This window comes from Erythrolamprus reginae, chromosome Z (assembly GCF_031021105.1).
Source record: "Erythrolamprus reginae isolate rEryReg1 chromosome Z, rEryReg1.hap1, whole genome shotgun sequence".
Lineage (NCBI taxonomy): Eukaryota > Metazoa > Chordata > Lepidosauria > Squamata > Dipsadidae > Erythrolamprus > Erythrolamprus reginae.
The window spans coordinates 107,380,036-107,401,248 of record NC_091963.1 but is presented as its reverse complement, the minus strand read 5'-3'; positions in this window follow the sequence as shown (position 1 = coordinate 107,401,248).

Below are 21,213 nucleotides of genomic sequence, written 5' to 3'. Positions count from 1 at the left end.
ATTTCTTGTGATATCATTTGATTGATACTATACAGTCTCCCTCAGTGAAGGGCTACCAAATTTTTTACTACCACACTGGAGGCGTGGCTTATGCAGGCTGCCCTGCATTTTCTTTCCTGCAACCTGCAACCTGCAGCTCCTCCACTGCAAAAATATATGGACAACTCATCTAGATCAAGGGAAATCTACAGATGCAATTTATATTGACTTCTGCAAAGCCTTTGATTCAGTGGTCCACAACAAACTACTCCTAAAACTAAAATCCTATGGCATCTCAGGATCCCTCCATAGCTGGATTACAGCATTCCTGTCAAACAGACAAGTGGTCAAAATAGGAAGCACCATATCCACCCCCGTCCCAGTTAAAAGCGGTGTTCCCCAAGGTAGTGTACTGGGACCAACGCTCTTCATTCTCTACATCAATGACCTTTGCAATTACATCACAACAACTGTGTCCTCTTTGCCGACGATGTAAAACTCTTCAACACCACCAATAACACAACTACTCTCCAAAAAGACCTGAACTCTGTTTCTGAGTGGCCTAACACATGGCAACTCCAAATCTCAACTAGCAAATGCTCTGTCCTATACATTGGGAAAAAGAATCTGAGCTCCAAATACGAACTGAATAATCAAATTATCACAGATAACCCCCACTCGGTTAAAGACCTCGGTATACTAATAAAAAAAGATTTAAGTGCCAAAGCCCAATGCAACAACATAGCCAAGAAGGCTTCAAGAGTTGTAAGCCTAATCCTACGTAGCTTCTGCTCTGGCAATCTCACACTACTTACCAGAGCTTACAAAACTTTCGCCAGACCCATCCTTGAATACAGCTGATCTGTTTGGAACCCATATCGCATCTCAGACATTAACACCCTTGAAAATGTCCAAAGATACTTCACCAGAAGAGCCCTTCACTCCTCCACTCAAAACAGAATACCCTACAAGACTAGACTTTCAATCCTGGGCCTAGAAAGCCTAGAACTAAGATGCCTTAAACAAGATCTAAGTATTGCCCACAAGATCATATGCTGCAACGTCCTGCCTGTCAGCGACTACTTCAGCTTCAGCCACAACAACAAAAGAGCACACAACAGATTTAAACTTAATATTAACCGCTCCAAACTTGACTATAAAAATATGACTTCAGTAACCAAGTTGTCAAAACATGGAACTCATTACCGGACTCCATAGTGTCATTCCCAAACCCCCAACACTTTACCTTTGGATTATCCACGGTTGACCTATCCAGATTCCTAAGAGGTCAGTAAGGGGTGAGTACAAGTGCACTAGAGTGCCTTCCGTCCCCTGTCCTATTGCTCTCCTATATCTCCTATACCTTTCTTCTATTCCTATATCTCTTCTTCTATTCTTTCATTGATATGTTCTATTCCTATAACTTCTCTTCTATTCTTTCTTAGATATATTTTACTGTGAGAATATCCTCTATAACCTTCATCATGTATTTTACTATGTGTATACCCACTAAAACCCTCATTGTGTATTGGACAAAATCAATCAATTAATAAATAAATCTTCATCCTTCTTGGATATTGGTAAGGAAACATTTTGTAAGGATAACCCAATGGGACACAGATTGTCTCAGAGACATTAACTTTAACAACAGCAGAGGTCCAAGTCTATCCTTATTTGTTCAAAATGTCCCCTATAATTGGTCTTTTGCCATTTTGGCGGGGAAGAGGGAAATCAGCAGCAATCTCACTCCTAGATTAAGCACTGTATGTCATCACCCATCCTGTATTCTGCTCCTGTAGACCATAGAAGCATTCATGGAAATAAATGTAATGGAGACTAGCATTCTGTTTTGTAGCTTACCAGGTTTATGTTGCATTTCTGCTTTCAGGATTTAATTTTGGCATTCAAATCAGGTGGCAGATACCTGGTGGATGTCTGTAAAACTCTGGCTGCTGATTCCTACCTTAAAAGCAAATAGATGTGGAATATTATGAAGTTGGGAAGATATATAGCTGAATGTCTTTTTTATATGAGGTCTCTTATTATGGAAATGTTATTTGATTGTATGAGTTGTGTTCTCATACAACCTCGCAAACAAGGTTGCCTAAATTGTGAAAAAACAACTTCTTAGGCTATCTGTTGGTTATGATCTATAAAGCCCTTCATGGCACTGGACCAGATTATCTCAGGGACCGCCTTCTGCTGCATGAACCCCAGTGACCAGTGGGTCTTCTCCGGGTCCCATCAACTAAACAATGTCGCTTGACGGGACCCAGGGGCGGCCCCGGCCTTCTGGAACCAACTCCCCCCAGAGATTAGAATTGCCCCCACACTCCTTGCCTTTCGTAAGCTTCTTAAAACCCACTCTGCTGCCAGGCATGGAGGAACTGAGATACTCTTTCCCCCTAGGCCTTTACTATTTTATACATGGTATGTCTGTATGTATGTTTGGTTTTATAATAAGGGTTTTTAACTATTTTAATATTGGATTGTTATATGCTGTTTTTATTACTATTGTTAGCCGCCCCGAGTCTACGGAAAGGGGCGGCATACAAATCCAATAAATAAAATAAATAAAATAATAAATAAACAAAATGAGAATATTTCCCACACATTGCATCCAAATCTTTACCTCTGGAAATTGTTTTGAAATTGTGTCTGTTGTGGTATGAAAGAGAGAAACGTTCTATGGATTAAAAGACTCTTCACAGGGAACATTTATGGCCAAATACATACATTATTATAGATAGTTTCTACACCACTGAAAAATATTGACTCAGATTCTTAAGAGTCTGAAATGAATTTTCTGATATTTATTTATCCATGCTTCCACCCACCCATCCATCCTAAGTTGCATAATAACATCATATTATAAAGATAACTAAAACCCATTGCTATTCATTTGCAAACCTGGCATATTTCAATCTATAATTTTTACAACCCTCACTAGGGTATTCAACTTGAAGCTTTCTACAAATAAATGGGAAAGTCAAGAAGCAGGAAATTTTCAAATCAGTTCTCGCAGTGATCATAATTTACTGAGGGTGGAATATCTTCCTGTACAGGGATGGGCAAATTTGTTTGGTTGAGAAACATTTTCATTTTATTTGAGGCGGAAGAAGGCATGTCTGGAATGCAATAATATTTACAGACTGGCAGGGCCTCAACTTTTCAGCATAACTGAAATACAATGGGACATTAGGAACACAGTTTTCGTTAAAAGTTGTCTAACCCTGTAGTTCAGTGATGTTCCATGCTAGGCTGTTCCCACCCAAGAAAATTGTGAAATTTAATGCACATGTCAAAATAAAAAGAAAGTATTCTACATGTTGCAGAGTCATATTCAATATTGTGTGTACAAGAGTATACATGTCTTAAACCAATATGCACGTTACTGCATAACCAATATACATTTTTTAAAATTTTATCCAGTTCCAATTATCTTTTGCTTGAAAACTATTCTACTAGAAACTTAAACTCGCCTTAGCATCCCTCTAGAGTAGCTTCAGTAAAAGATCAGTAATAGTGTTGGGCAAACTTCAAGAAGTTCGGGTTCGGCGAACTCACCCGAACTTTGCCGTGAAGTTCGGGTGAGTTCGCCGAACCCGAACTTTACCCGAATCTGAACCCAAACAACAGCAGCGGTTTTTAAAACTTTTTCTAAAAGTTTGGGTAAAGTTCGTGTTCAGGTTCGGCGTTCTGCTGAATGCCGCAAAACACCGCCAGCCAGAAGGAGAATGGGGAATCCCATTGTGGGATTTCTCACCTCCTTTTGCATGCCACAAGCAAAAGGAGGTGGGAAATCCCACGAGGGGATTCGGGGGCGGGGCTTTGACGTCACAGAGACTACTTCCTGGCCAGATTACATACCAATCTTTTTTGGAAGAAGCATCTGAAGAATGAATAATAGTAAATAGCAAAAAAGTTATTTGCAGACTTGCTTTTAGAATAGGGATGTAAGAAAAGCCAGAATTACTTAATGATTGTTCAAAGGTATGATGGTCTACTACTTACAAACTGTTTTTAAACTTACAGTAGCCACTCCCCATGCTAGGCTGTTCCCACCCAAGAAAATTGTGAAATTTAATGTACATGTCAAAATTTAAAAAAAGTACATGTCAAAATAAAAAAATCATGGTCACATGATTACATTTTGGGTACTTGGCAATTGGCACTGCTCTATGGCACTTTGTAGCATCCTGGGGTCCTGTGAACGTAATTTGCAATGTTTTATGCTGGTGTGTTGTGTTTATTTTCAGTTTTTAGCTTCCTGGAGAAACTAGATTTATTTAATTACTGTGGCTTTCACTTAACATTTGCAGCAAGAAAGATTGAAAAATTGGGGTTATGTGATCTCTTGCCTTATGACTACAATGACTACAAAGACTTATGATTATAATTATAGGTTCAATTATTGTTGTAAGTTGAGAACAACCTGTTCTTCTAACAATTGCATTCTAATATAGCACTATCTAGGAGTTTGGAAACCACGATCGAAACGTTTAAATATATTAAAGGGTTAAATAAGGTCCAGGAGGGAAGTGTTTTTAATAGGAAAGTGAACACAAGAACAAGGGGATACAATCTGAAGTTAGTTGGGGGAAAGATCAAAAGCAACCTGAGAAAATATTATTTTACTGAAAGAGTAGTAGATCCTTGGAACAAACTTCCAGCAGACATGGTAGATAAATCCACAGTAACTGAATTTAAACATGCCTGGGATAAACATATATCCATCCTAAGATAAAATACAGAAAATAGTACAAGGGCAGACTAGATGGACCATGAGGTCTTTTTCTGCCGTCAGACTTCTATGTTTCTATGTTTTTTAAACACCTGATGCAAATGCATGTCATAGCCTGTGTATGATTATATTAATATATATATATATATATATATATATATATATATATATATATATATATATATATATATATATATATATGCCTTATGCAAATCCCTTGTGTGTCCAATCACACTTGGCCAATATTTTTTTATTATCTATCTATCTATCTATCTGTCTATCTATCTACCTACCTACCTACCTACCTACCTACCTGGACACAAATTGTTTCAACTCCTACCCCCAAAACGTTGCTACAGAGCACTGCACACCAAGACAACTAGACACAAGAACAGTTTTTTCCCGAACGCCATCCCTCTACTAAACAAATAATTGCCTCAACACTGTCAAACTTTTTAATAAGTTGGCATTTCTACTTCTACTAGTTTTTTCTCATCATTCCTATCATCCTTTTCCTCCCACTTAAGACTGTAAGATTGTAACTTGTTGCTTGAATCCTAAGATTTTTATTAATATTGATTGTTTCTTCTGACTGTCCCCAGAATCACATTTACAGCATGTGAAGAATGAAAATTTAAACTTAATTCCAAGTGGCAGTGATGAATTTAATAGATTCCTCATTCTTCTTCATCCCTCCACCTGGAAAGGCATCCTAGTTAAACTTAGTGCAGGACAGCTGGAAGATGCCTCGGGCAAAAGACATCTAATCTACTTCCTTCCTTATGGATTGGGAAAGAGAAATTCTTACCAATCCATGACAAAACTGAACTGAAACCAGCCCTTCAATTTTCTTTGTGCTTCTTTTCCTGTAATATCCTTGTTTGTATCTGCTAGAATTGAGAGGTCGGGCGAAATCATCGCCCGGCCGACATTTGCGGAGGGGGGGAGGGGCGAGAACACCGCCTCCCAGCTGGGTGTGCTCGTGCGCGGCGTGCAGACTCGGGGCAGCTAACAACAATAATAAAAACAGCATGTAGAAATCCAATTAATAAAACAACTAAAAACCCTTATAATAAAACCAAACATACACACAAGCATACCATGCATAACTTGTAATGGCCTAGGGGGAAGGAATATCTTAACTCCCCGATGTCTGGCAGCATAAATGAGTCTTGAGTATGCCTATGTGCTGCTTGGCAGCACGTTAAAATGATGCAAGAGGGCTGGCAGGATGACGCTGCCGGCCCGACATTCTTCAGGATGGGAGGGGCGTCTCTGCCGCCTCCCAGCTGATGGCTGCCCTCAGAAAGCGAGGTAGTTCCCCGAGCCGTAACTGGCTCACAGGGGATGACGTGAGAGAGGGGTGGTTAGCAGGCCTATTTCAGGGCCTGCTCTTCTCGCCCTCTCTCTTTCTCGCTCCCTGCTCACTTCCCGATCGATCACCCACCCACCCCCGTTATATACAGAATGTCTTTCATGAGGTCGCCCGTGGGGGCCTAGAAGGAAATTTTTGCAATCTAGTAAGTTTATGTCAGATTGTTTTTTCACCTTCTCCATCCTGGTCATGTGTGAGGTTTTTAAGAGGTTTGGGGTGTATCGGTTTGTAAATAGGTTGATTTGAATTTATTTTATTATTGGTCACTTTTTGGCAGAAACGGGGCAGAAAAGGTGCCAGTAGCAACTGTGTGCTCTCCCCTGCGCTTCTTTTGAAAGGTGATAAGTTCCTTCGTCACACAACTCATGCTTCCTCACCGGACGGAGCGGTGGGAGGGAGGAACGCTTCGGGCCCATCCACATCATGTCCGGTTTGGGGTCACGGGGCAGAGCCCTCCCACACACTGGGCGTGGCTTTCTGTTTGGGTGAAGGCGTGTCATGCTTCACCCTTACCAAGCAAGGAGTTACGGCCATTAGTTGCCCAGGTATGTTTTGTCAGGTTTCCCCCCCCCCCCCCCCCGTTTAGGTTCCTCTGCAGGTCTCTTTCTGTAATTCAATAAAGTGACCTGTTTTTCATCCAGCTCTTGTGTTCGAGTATTCATTCCCCGTCCAACGCAAAGGGCAATACCATGCCTCTAGTAGGTTGTGAACATGCTCTAAATCAGGGCTGTCAAGCTCAAGGTGCGGGGGGCCAATCTGGTCCCTGTGAGGCTTAAATCTGGCCTGTGGGGCTGCCTGGAAACAGCCAAGGACTGGCCTCTGCCAGCAAAACCGGAGCTTGGGAGGATAGTGTGCTCTGTTTTTGCTGGCAGAGGGTTGCAGAAGGCTGTCCTGCTGAAAATAGAGCTTGGAAGCCGGTTTTCACTGGCAGAGGCCTTAGGCCACCACAGGCGCCCCCAACATGAGTGACATCAAGCTGGCCTGCCCCCCCCCATAGGTCAAACACAACCCCAATGACGCTCTCAATGAAATCGCGTTTGCAGCCACTTCATGGGAGCACTTTCACAAGCACAATCAATCTAGAGGCGCTCCAAGCAGCTTCAATTTGTGAAAATGAAAAACCAAATCAAACAAAACTACAATCAGCAGTTTACTTTGCAAGTAACCAAAGCCTTGTACACTCACCTGCATATCTACCAGATCAGTTTCTGATCTTTCTTTATCAACACAAAAGAGCCTGGGGGAAGTTAAGAAAGCCAGAGAACTATATAATGCTACCACTTCCTTCAAGATATAATAATAGAGATGTCTGGAGAAAAACCACTGTTGACTTAGGTAACCACTGTGATGAGAAGCATTTTGCATGGCTTTCCAAAGTAGACAGGATTTCTTCTAGAATGATAAAGTGAAAAAAACTGTTGTTTTCTTTATTTTTTATTTTTGCTTTGTTTGTCTCTTCCATTGTGTGGAATTCTAGTAAAGGGCATAGGAAGAAATGCCATTTAAATACACATAATCCTTGAGTTATGACCACAATCAAGGCCAACATTTATGTTGCTGAGTAAAACATTTGTTAAGTGAGTTACGTTTGTTAAGTTTGTAACATGTTTATTAAATCAATCTGGCTTCTCCATTGACTTTTTTTCCTCTTAAGTCCACAAAAGTGGATCACATGACCCAAGACATTGCAATCGTCATAAATATGAACCAGCTGCCAAGCCTCTGAATGTTGATCATGTGACCATGGGGATGCTGCAACAGTTGTAAGGGTGAAAAACGGCCATAAGCACCATGGTAACTTTGAATGGTCACTAAATGAACTGTTTTAAGTCAAGGACTACCTATGTATCTGACCATATTTTGCTTTTGCTGTCAAATAAATTCAATTTGTCATCCTGCTCTCAAGTACAGGATGCCGATGGGAATATACAGATAGTCCTCAATTTACAACAGTTCATTTAGCTACTGTTCAAAGTTACAATGGCACAGAAAATGAGCCAGGGTGGCGCAGCAGGTAGAGTGCTGTACTGCAGGCCACTGAACCTGACTGTAGATCTGTAGGTCAGGGGTTCAAATCTCATAACTGGCTCAAGGTTGACTCAGCCTTCCATCCTTCCGAGGTGGGTAAAATGAGCACCCGAATTGTGGGGGCAATATGCCGGCTCTGTTAAGAAGCGCTATTGCTAACATGTTGTAAGCTGCCCTGAGTCTAAGGAGAAGAGCGGCATAAAAATTGAATGAATGAATGAATGAATGAATGAATGAATGAATGAATGAATGAATGAATGAATAAAATAGACTGTTTTACATGACCACTGCAGCATCCCCATGATCACATGATCAAAATTGAGACACTTGGCAACTGACTCATATTTAGGATGGTTGCAGTGTTCTGTGATCATGTGATCCCCTTTTGTGATAATGGAGAAGCTAGATTTGCTTAACAGCCATGTTGCTAACTTAACAACTGCAGTAATTCACTTAATGACTGTGGCAAGAAAAGTTATAAAATGCAGCAAAATTCTCTTGACAACTGTCTCACTTAGTAACAGAAATGTTGGGAAATCATGGAATGTGCTGAACTATCCAAAATGACAATGGAAATACAGAATAAAAAAAGAATCCGAGTTCTACAAGGCCTGGGAGAAGTGGTATAGATGGTATAGATTCAACGTTAAAAACAATAAAACAGAAACCAACTGAAAACTTTTTATTCCACACCAAAGGAAAAACATATGCAGCAAAAGCATCGACCAAATGCAAACTATATGTTCTGTCTGAATTTAATTCCTCTGATACCTATCTATAATTTACTAACAACGTAACCCACAACTATCCCTCAATATACACATCCACCGTCATAACAGTATAATCAAATAACATGTCATTAAAATACACACGCCTGCTATACTGCAGGTTAAATTACCCTCTTCCCTTTCCCCACCCAAACCTCATCCCATCTTACCTACCTCTTAATAACCATACTACTTTATTTCTAAATCAGCCTATAGATATGAAATCATACAACTTTAAATACCAAATATAACATGAATATGCACAGTCAAATATTCGGAATTGATACATAATACGTTATATATCTTACATTGAAACATGTCTATTGTTCTGTATCCCTTTTACTTTTCTGTATCCCCATTCCCCTCTCTTTCTTTTTCTTAATAAATTAATAAACTATTTAAAAAAAATAAAAAATAAATATTGGGCTCATTTGTGGTTATAGGTCGAGGATAATCTATAACTGTATGTGATGGTGCACCTTTTTTTGTTCGCATGCCAAAAAGGAGTCTATGTGCATTCCTATACCTATTCCCTCCCCCCATGTATGTGCATCCCCCCACCCAAACTGCTGCCTGCACATGAGCACAATCCCCCACCCCACTCCATGCACACATGCCTCACTGAAGCTTGCGATGCTGAAAATTGAATAAATGGGCAAATTGGAAGTTTGGAAAAATGGACTTCCGGTTTGCCTGTTGTGTTGTTTTTCATACTCTGGAGCAGGGATCCCCAAACTTTTTACACAGGGGGCCAGTTCACTGTCCCTCGGACTGTTGGAGGGCCGGACGATTAAAAAAACCTATGAACAAATCCCTATGCACACTGCACATACCTTGTTTTAAAGTAAAAAACAAACTGGGAATGTACTATTTAGAGGGGGAAGGTCTGAAATTCATATATGCTTATGTTTTGTTTTTAATTTTCTTTTGTTGACATCTGATTGGCTATACAAGGTTTTCTTGGCTTATGAAAAATGTATAAAGAAAGAAGGAAGCACTTTGGCATAATGGTTAATAAGTTAGAAATATAATTGGTGTTGCACTTTTTGAAGGAACATTAAGGAGGAAATTTAATTAAAAGAAAATGAATGTAACTGGATGACAAAATTATAAAAAAAAATTGCAACTTTTTTGATGATTGATATTAGTTACTAACAAAATACTGCATTTTATTCATGGAAAATTATATGGTACACTGTGTTGTTTGAATGTATGTTGAGAGCAAAATTTTAAAAAATTACCCCCCCCCAAAAAAAACAGTCCTTCCTTCCTCTGTCCCTCCATTCATTTCATTCTTCCTTCCTTCCCTTCTTCCTTGTTCCCTCCATTTCTCCTTCCTTCCTTCCCTCCTTCATTCCTCTCTTCCTTCCCTCCCTCTCTTTCCCTTTTCTTTCTCTCTCTCTCTCTTTTCCCTGTGCTCTTGTCACTGGCCGGATAAATGGCCTCAGTAGGCCGCATGTGGCCCACGGGCCGTAGTTTGGGGACCGCTGCTCTGGAGATTTCAAGGAAGCTTTCTGAAGCCCCGGAGTGCAAAAAACAGCACTACAGGCAAAACAGAAGTCCATTTTTCCAAACTTCCAGTTTGGCTGTTGGGCTGTTTTTCACACTTTGGGGCTTCATGGAAGCTTCCCTGAAGCCTCCGGAGTGCGAAACGGCCATAAGTTTGCTATCACTGGTATAGCCTGATGCATGAGACTTTTTATTATAATCAATTTCTGATTAAAATCATTTCTTGCTGTATTCTGAATCCAAAGTTCTTCTCTTAATCTACCAAATGATGCTTTGGCTGCTTCCCAAGAGGAAATGGATAGGTAAAACAATGCTTCATTTATTAAACACGTTGCAATGCAGCTTTACCTGAACCTGTGACCTTTTTAGACATCTTCTGTTGTGTGGAGGTAATAGATAATTCCAACTGAAGCCCGACAAAACCTAGGAAGGACCAGGGGAGTTCTTTTACATCTTTCTATCATTTCAAATATTCTTGCATGCTAGGATGCTGCCGCTAATGCTTTTCAGGCTTGTTTGATGTCAAAATTACATCACCAACGGGTCACTAACAGTTTGGGCGATCTGGTCTGAACTGGGAGGAATCCACCCCTATGATTACCTATGGGCCAGGGAGGTATGGATTGCAGGGAGATGGATAAACTGATCTGCAGGAAGGGGGAAATAGGTTGGAAGCACAAAGGACTTGTCATTGGATGGATCCTGGAAGGTGAGGAGGATTAGTCCCTAGGGTTCAAGGATTGCAATCCATTGAACAAACAGGAACACATGTTGGATTCTGCCCACCCACCGGTGGAAGATAAATGACTGGGCAGTAGTAACCTGCTCTGGTCAAAGAGCTTGCTTGGAAATCTGGGGGGGAAACTAAAGAGCAAACATCCATTTTTATGGGAGGCAGGTGTGTTCTTGGCAAAACATTTTATGATACACCTTTTCCACTGAACTAGTTTCCTTATCTCCATCTCTTTTTCTCTCCACTCCCAGTATATTTACCATTTAGTCGAATTCTTTTCTGTTCCCCTCATTGTTATTTTGCTGGAAAAAAAGAACAAAATGTATCTCTTTACACACTTCAATGTTTCTGTCTACCTGTAAGCGATGAAATAGTTGACTGGTATCAATTAATTTACCATATAACCTAATTCTATAGGCAATTAATTTTAATTAGACATTATGTACTCAGTTAACAAGAAGGAAGGTGTGTCCTTTTTGTAGTCTGAAACAACCCCACAATACATACATGCAGGGGTTGGCTACTGCCCGGATGGGGTGGAAAGGTAATGGGGTAGTGAAAATGGAGCTCCACCCAATTTGCAGTGAAAGATGTTGAAAGAAAATGCAGGGCGTCCTGCATAAGCCACGCTCACAGTGTGGTATTAAAAATTTTGGTAGCCCTTCACTGCATACATGTGAAAATATATCACAAACATCCATTTAATAGATGAATGAGTGAGCTTCCAAATTCCAGATTCTTACAATGATAAGACTACTTATCAACGGCCAACGACTACTTCAGCTTCAACAGCAACAACACAAGAGCACACAATAGATTCAAACTTAATATCAATCGCTCCAAACTTGACTGCAAAAAATACGACTTTAACAATCGAGTTGTCGAAGCGTGGAACTCATTACCGGACTCAATAGTGTCAACCCCCAATCCCCTACACTTCTCCATTAAACTCTCCACGATTGACCTCTCCCGATTCCTCAGAGGCCAGTAAGGGGCGTATATAAGTGCACTGTTGTGCCTATCATCCCCTGTCCAATTCTCTTTTCTTACCTCTTTTATCTTATATATTCTCTCCTCTATATATATTCTCTTCCTATCCACTTCCCTTCTTTTTACTTCCTATCTTTATATATATATTCCTAATGTATATTCTCTCTCATATGTATTGTATATTGGACAAAGAATAAATAATAATAATAATAATAATAATAATAATAATAATAATAATAATAATAATATATGAAAGCTGGATATTGTGTCATTATGTCTTTTTCTATTTATTCTTTCTTAAATTGAGAGTCACCTTTATTTGGGGTAAATGCAACAAATTGATGGGTGTGTTTATTTATTTATTTATTTGCTTCCCTCCTTTCTTTAAACATAATTCAGAAGAAGCTTTAAGAGGCACTTGGAGAAACGTAACAAACTCAATATGTCTAGTGGAAAGAAATCTAGTACAGGCAAGTCAACCTTTTTACAGTTCCTTTCAACTTTAGATATGCATATAAATCTGAACTTATCTCTAGCACATATTTAAACAGCTACGGGCAGACCAATTCCTGAGAAAATGGGAATAGGCTGGGTACCGGTATTTGCAAATAGCAGGAGGGCTTGACTTTTCTAAACCATAGTTTAGTTTAAGGGGCATATATAAGTGCACCAGAGTGCCTACCATCCCTGTCCTGTAGCCTCTCCTATATCTCCTATATCTTCTCTTCTATCTCTTCTATCCATCATCTATCTATTGTATCTCTTTTATCTCTTACATTTTCTGCTATTCTTTTTAGTTATATTTTACTCCTGTATTTCTCTTCTATACTCTCTCTGATACATTCTACTCATATATATCCTCTATAACCTTCATTGTGTATTATTGTGTATTGGACAAAACAAATAAAACAAATAAATAGTATTTTCTTCATCTTCTCTTTGGTTGTTGAAATATCAACTGCTTGTTAAAACTACTTCCACCAAATTCCCCAAACTCCTCATGGTCATCTACATATAAAATTTGAAAATAGTTTGCTCAACCATTCCTTGATCTCTCTGGGCAGTTGATTGCCCAGAGCAGCGTTTTTCAAACTTGACAATTTTAAAATCTATTAACTTCAACTTGAATGATGTTCTCTAGTGTCTCTATATCTGTGAAATTGCTAACTAATTGGGGTGATCGGTGGTAGGGAATGGGATGATGCAATTTAATGAAATAATTAAATAAATAATCTTTCTTTTCCTCCCTCTCCCCCCCTCTGTCTCTCTCTCTCTGTGTGTGTGTGTGTGTGCGCACGCGCATGCGTGTGCAGACACACACACAATTTTTTTTCTTCTTTTTGGGTATTTTGCATCTCAAAGTTGCCATGGTACTTATAAAATAGAATTCTTTATTGGCCAAGTGTGATTGGACGCATAAGGAATTTGTCTTTGGTGCATATTATGGAGCTCTTAACTGGTTGTAGGGCAATTTGCTCTTAACTGATTAGAGCAATTTGCTACATCTTGGATACATAAAGGGGTGTGCATAAGTGCAGCAGAGTGCCTTCTGTCCCCTGTCCTAATGTTTCTCTTTTACTAGTATCATGTATATAAATATTATTTCATTCATTCATTCATTCAATTTTTTTATGCCGCCCTTCTCCTTAGACTCAGGACGACTTACAACATGTTAGCAATAGCACTTTTTAACAGAGACGGCATATTGCCCCCACAATCCGGGTCCTCATTTTACCCATCTCAGAAGGATGGAAGGCTGAGTCAATCTTGGGCCGATGATGAGATTTGACCCGCTGACCTGTAGATCTAGCAGTCAGCTTTAGTGGCCTGCAGTACTTCACACTACCCACTGCACCCCTTGGCTCATCATTATATCTCTGTATACTATCAATATATACTTGACAAATAAATAAATAAATAAATAAATAAATAAATAAATAAATAAATAAATAAATAAATAAATAATGAAGATCTTATTGTTCACACACTATACTGATGGAAGCAACTATTAATGTAATCCACACATTTTAAAACCTCTCAGGATGAAGCAGTCTCCCCTTAGGTGTTAGCGCCATCTGCTGTTGCAAAAAAAGCTTGGAGGAGCAATGCTTTCCCTGAAAATAATAGGCACATGGTTTATTGATCTCAATGTATTTCAGTATAGTTGCAGGTTTTTAGTTAGAGGGAAACGGAACTGGGTGAAAGAAAATGAGCCATAGAAACCATGATCTTTTTACCTGGTGTGAAATCCAGCAGGTTCTGGAGAACCAGTAGTGGAAATTTTTAGTAGTTTGGATAATCAGCAAATACCACCACTAGATGGCCCCAGAGTGAGGAGGGAATAGGGATTTTGCAGTATCCTTTCCCTTGCCACGCCCACCAAGTCACACCCACAGAACCAGTAGGGATCTTTTTTGAATTTCACCCTGATTCTTACTTAATGAAATGAAATGACATGAAAAAAGACAACAAGAAGTTTCTGTGTTCCATTTGCCACCTCATTTAAAGATTTCTGCAGAATATGCACAGGAGAATATGTGTTTGACAACCACCCAATCTACCGCCAATACTAATGTATAACAGCAATGATTACTCACATTGTCAATGCGATTCTAAGATTTCCATCAGTTTTAGAACCCTGAGAAGCCAATGTAGACAACTGTTCCACCAATTTTTTAGTATTGGATTTGCATGATGTTTTTTATTACTGTTGTTAGCCGCCCCGAGTCTACGGAGAGGGGTGGCATACAAATCCAATAAATAATAATAATAATAATAATAATAATAATAATAATAATAATAATAATAATAATAATAATAATAATAATAATAATAGTTCTCCATCACCACCAAAAGCTGTCTCAGTTCTAAATATATCATATGCAAGACAGGATATGACCGGGGAGACAGAAATTCATAGAAAAATAACTACCTTTAAAGCCCCTTATAGATTGAATGGGCCGGGCACCAAGAGAAAATAAATAACTTTATCAAGAATTAACCTCTTATTACTTATAGGAGTATACGTAATAATATCTTTGTATTAGCATCCTTCAGTCTCGAAAGACCATGGTATCATGCTCTCGATTCCCCAGAATTATTAAGTCTGGGTAGGTTAATATGCGGGAGTAATAATATCTACCTCCTTTATATCTACCTCTGCTACTCCTTTTTCAGGGACTGTTTGCAAGGAAGACCTTTGGACTGGTCAGCTATGGTTGAAAAAGTTCACCACGGGGAAGAACTTCACAGATTAATTTCCTACTCTTTTCACTAACCATATATTTCCTATGAAAGAAAATATTATTATTATTATTATTATTATTATTATTATTATTATTATTATTATTATCTGTCATGTTAGAAAGTGAAGGAGACAAAGCTCAGGAACAATGCTTCACAGTAATAGTCACAGTTCTATGGAATAGCTTTCCTTCAGAAGCCAGATTAACACCAACTCTTATTTGGGAAGCTGATTAAAGTGAAATTGTTTCAGAGAGGTTTTAAGGGACAGGAACTTTTTGATTATTAATTTTATGTTGCAAATGGTTCTTGCTATGTGTATCACAATTTTAGATCTTAATGACCATAATCATTGAGAGTCTACTATGTGATTGTGGCAGCGTACAAAGTTGATAAATAAGTAAATTTCCAGTCAACGAAGCAGTGGAAGTGATGTGCCGGTGTCTGGAGGCTGTTGGGGCCTGGATGGGTGTCAACAGACTCAAACTCAACCCTGATAAGACGGAGTGGCTGTGGGTTTTGCCTCCCAAGGACAATTCCATCTGTCCGTCCATCACCCTGGGGGGGGGGAATTGACCCCCTCGGAGAGGGTCCACAACTTGGGCGTCCTCCTCGATCCACAGCTCACATTAGAGAAACATCTTTCAGCTGTAGCGAGGGGGGCGTTTGCCCAGGTTCGCCTGGTGCACCAGTTGCAGCCCTATTTGGACTGGGAGTCACTGCTCACAGTCATTCATGCCCTCATCACCTCGAGGCTCGACTACTGTAATGCTCTCTACATGGAGCTACCTTTGAAAAGTGTTCGGAAACTTCAGATTGTGCAGAATGCAGCTGCAAGAGTAATCATGAGCTTTCCCAAAAATGCCCATGTAACACCAACACTCCACAGTCTGCATTGGTTGCCGATCAGTTTCCAGTCACAATTCAAAGTGTTGGTCATCACCTATAAAGCCCTTCATGGCACCGGACCAGGGTATCTACGAGACCACCTTCTGCCGCACGAATCCCAGTTAGGTCCCACAGAGTGGGCCTCCTCCGGGTCCCGTCAACAAAACAATGTCATTTGGCGGGGCCCAGGGGAAAAGCCTTCTCTGTGGCGGCCCCAGCCCTCTGGAACCAGCTCCCCCCGGAGATTAGAATTGCCCCCACCCTTCTTGCTTTTTGTAAGCTCCTTAAACCCACCTCTGCCATCAGGCATGGGGGGACTGAGATATTCTTTCCCCCTAGGCCTTTACAATTCATGCATGGTATGTTTGTATGTATGTATGTTTGGTTTTTCAATAAGGGTTTTTTAGTTGTTTTAGTATTGGATGTACATGCTGTTTTTTTTTGTTACTGTTGTTAGCCGCCCCGAGTCTACGGAGAGGGGCGGCATACAAATCAAATTAAATCAATCAATCAATCAATCAATGACATTTCTTTTTGCCTGTGAAGAGTGAATGTTCAATTCTTTCCAAGGATGATAGGTTGGCACTTTCTAAAATCACCACCCACCTACTACTATCACTCAAAAAAAAACCCACCCTACTATCTGATGAATTTTTGAAACCCATGTTATAATAAGTATCTTCCATAAAAATAAAGTATAGCGCATCGAGGATTATAAATTGGATAAAAGAAATCTGATTGGAAAAACAAAGGCAATGTTCAGAAATTACATATAACCACAAGAGGGAAGTCAAGTACTGCTCAGCTTGTGGAAATTTAGATTGCAATACTCATGTTTAGAATACTGTAGATCAGGCATGTCCAATAAGTGCACAGACCACAGGTGCCTCTGGACAGCTAATAATGTGGCTGCACAAGATGTATACCTTTAACATTATTTTGTAATTTTCAGCTATTTTATAATATATTTTATATGCATTCCCAGACAATTCCTCTTCACTCAATGTGGTCCAAACCTCTCCAAACTCGACTGCAGGAAATACAACTTTAGTAACTGAGTAGTTGATTCACTACCAGACTCCTAACCCCCAAAACTTTACCCTTAGACTATCCATTGTTGACCTCTCCCAATTCCTATGCCTGTAAGGGGCGTGCATAAGTGCACCAGCGTGCCTTCTGTCTCCTGTCCTTAATGTTCTTCATTTTTAATAGCTGCATGTATTTGAATATTATTATTTCTAATACTCTTTTTCAAATTTTTGACTTTTACTAGTATCATATATCTTAATATTATCATATTTTCACTTGACAACACAAACAAACAAATAATAAATAAATAAATAAATAAATAAATAAATACATACATACATACATAAATAAATGAAAGCCAAAATGTTGGACATTCCTGTGGTCGACTGCTTGGGAGTGGATAGAAAAGTTGGATGGGCTATGACTAAATGGTAAAATTAATTTTAAATGTTTTTTATCAATTATTTTTTATTAATTATTATTATCTATTATTCGACTGCCAACATATTTGAAGCAACTTGGATTTTAAAATTTTACAAATGCTTTTCTTGCATAACCAAAAGCATATTTGGTTCAGGCCCTTTGGAACCAACTCCCCCCTGGAGATTCGCATTGCCCCCACCCTCCTGGTATTTCACAAGGCCCTGAAGACCTATCTTTGCCAGCAGACATGGGGGCCGTGAGTGTTAAGAGCTAACTCCGGCCATGAACGGTTAAGTTAGTTGGATGAATGTGGATGGTTGTGTTTATTTAAGGTAATGGGGTTTTAGAAATTTTTAGATTTGTAACATCAGATTTCTATACGTTTTGTATTGTATTTATTATGTTGTAAGCTGCCCTGAGTCAGTTGAAAAGGGCGACACAGAAATATAAATAAGTAAGTAAGTAAGTAAGTAAATAAATAAATAAATAAATAAATATTGTTTTTAATATTTAATAAGCCACGGAATATCTAAAAAGACAACTGTGCAATGTCTTAACCAAACCTGACTTTATATTTGGAGATGTGTGCTGTTTCTGCATGGCTAGTTGGCAATGACACCGCAGCTGCCTCTCTTTCAATGCAAATATCTGAGTTTAAACAAGATATTAATTCCCAGATGTTTTCTTTTTCCAACTTCATATAAAAGCATTCATAGATTAAATTATATGCATTGCACTAAATCACCGTAGCCCAGGTTATGCTGTTTTTTGCACTCTGGAAGCTTCAGGAAAGCTTCCTGAAGCCCCACAGTCTGAAAAACAGCACAATATGCAAAACAGAAATCCATTTTCCAAATTTTCGGTTTTCCCGTTGGACAGTTTTTTGTACTATGGGGCTTCTGTGAAGCTTCCCTGAAGCCTCTGGAGGATGAAACAGCCTTTCCTGCACTGGCTCCGGGCACAATTCAGGGTGCTGGTTATCACCTATAAAGCCCTATATGGCTTAGGGCCAGATTATCTACGGGACCGCCTCTTGCCACATACCTCCCAGAGACCAATTAGAGCACACAGAGCTGGCCACCTCCAGGTCCCGTCAGCCAAGCAATGTAGACTGGCGAGACTTTGGGGGAAAGCTTTCTCTGTTGCCGCCCCAGCTGTATTCGAATCAACTCCCCCCCCCCCCCGATGTCCATACCGCTCCCACCCTGCTGGCATTTTGTAAGGCCATAAAGACATCGCCATGCCAGGAGGCCTGGGGGCCCTAAATTAACAACCAGCTTAACCATCTGTATAATTATGACTTTGGGTGAATGGTACGTATGTATGTTGTGGAGTCATCTTAATATGAGTTTTAACTAGGGTTTTAGTAATGAGATTCTTTTCAAAAAGAAAAGAATTAGATTATTTTCTTTTTGACTTCTTTTTATTGCTGTTGTAATTCTATATTGTAATTTCATATTGATGTAAGCCGCCCTGAGTCCTTCGTACTTGGGCGGCATAGAAGTCAAACTAAATGAATGAAGGAAGGAAGGAATGAATGAATGGATAAATAAATAAATTTCCCAAGGCCAAAAATCAGCTGCCAGCATGTGCATGGACCCTGGAGCTGACATAGGGCAATGCCGTGCGTGCCCTCTCATATGGCTCTGCATGCCACCTGTGGCATGCGTGCCGTAGGTTCACCATCGCTGATTTATAGCTATGAGTAGCCCCAGGTTTACATTCAGCATTCTTCGTGTATTATCAGATTCACACAACTGGCAATGCCCAGGATGGCATGCTTAGAAGACAACATAAACTACTCAGCAATTAGGATTGCCCCCACCCTCCTTGCCTTTCGCAAACTCCTTAAAACCCACCTCTGTCGTCAGGCATGGGGAAATTGATTCCCCTGGGCCATTTCTGCTTTATTTATGGTTTGAATGAGATGTATGATTGTTTTTTACATTAAGGTTTTGAAATTGTTTTTAACTATTGCATTTGTACCGTGTTTTGTGTTGTGAGCCGCCCCGAGTCTTCGGAAAGGGGCGGCATACAAATCTAATAAATAAATAAATGAATGAATGAATGAATGAATGAATGAATGAATGAATGAATAAATAAATAAATAAATAAATAAATAGCAGGTGTCAAAGATGAATAGCATCATGTCGGTTTAGCAGAAGATGTCTTTTGAGCATTTCCCATCACTTGAAAAACTAATTTCCATTATTCTGGAACAAATTTTGAGATTATATAGCTAAATTAAGAAAGAAAAGCAGCATTATTCCAAGCCAAAACCTCTTAAGAGAAACTATGTACTATGAGAACATCATAATGGGAATGTGAAGTAATGTTGAACATGATCCAGTTCATTAATAAATAATTGAAATATCCCTGGGAGGTATAGCATATGCAAATAAAAACTTATTGCATCAATAGCTCCAAGATGTGAGAATTACTTCTAATTGGTTTGATGGCCATGACATGTAAATATCTGATTTCATCTATAGCATTTAGCAATATAATTTAGACTTATATACTGCTTTAGTGCTATATAGCCCTCTTTAAGCGGTTTACAGAGAGCAAGCATATTGCCCCCAACAATCTGGGTCCTCATTTTACTGACCTTGGAAAGATGGAAGGCTGAGTCAACCTTGAGCTACTGAGATTTGATCTGCCAAACTGCTGGCAGCTGCTGATCAGCAGAAATAACTTGTAGTACTGCACTCTAACCACTGTGCCACCGAGGCTCTCTATAAAGAGAGCCTCGGCTATAAAGCAGCCATTCCCAATACGATTGCCATTGTAATGCATGGACTTCATCTCCCAGAGTTCTCAAACCAGCATAAACATTGCTAAGAATTGTGGGAACTGAAGTTCATACATTTACAAGACATCAAATTTGGGAACATACTGCACTAAAGTATTTTAGGTGATTGAGAAACTGGAATATACTAGCAGGAATAATACGAACAGTGTTTGGAATGTTAAATGGAATAGTAGGAAGTAGAATCAGCATGTACTAGGGAAACAGAACCAAAGTCAAAGCCAGCAGTTTATGTATTCCCCATACATAATCTAAATTAATATGTGATACTGGAAGCAGCAATATCTAGATCTGATTAGCATAGGTGTATCAAGTGGAGGCTGATTATAGAAGTATTCTTTCTTCTTCTTATATGAAAATTTATTTTCTGAGCTGCTAATTAGTCAGGTATATACATAACTACAAGTGTTGTTTTCTACTTTTATAAAGATAATAACACAAACTTTTTCTAAATTATTTTTGTTTCCAAATTAATGAAATAATGCATCACTGAAATAGTAAGAACATAAAAACATAAGAAGAGCCCTGCTGAATCAGGCCAAAGCCCATCGAGTCCAGCATTCAAGATCCCAATTGTCCATGGGGATCTTGAGCAGAAACAGAAGGCAAGGCCCTCCCTTTCCCTTGACCCCCAACAAATGGTACTCAAGGGAATCCTGCCTGCCTCAACCAACATAGAGGCGGCACATGGACATC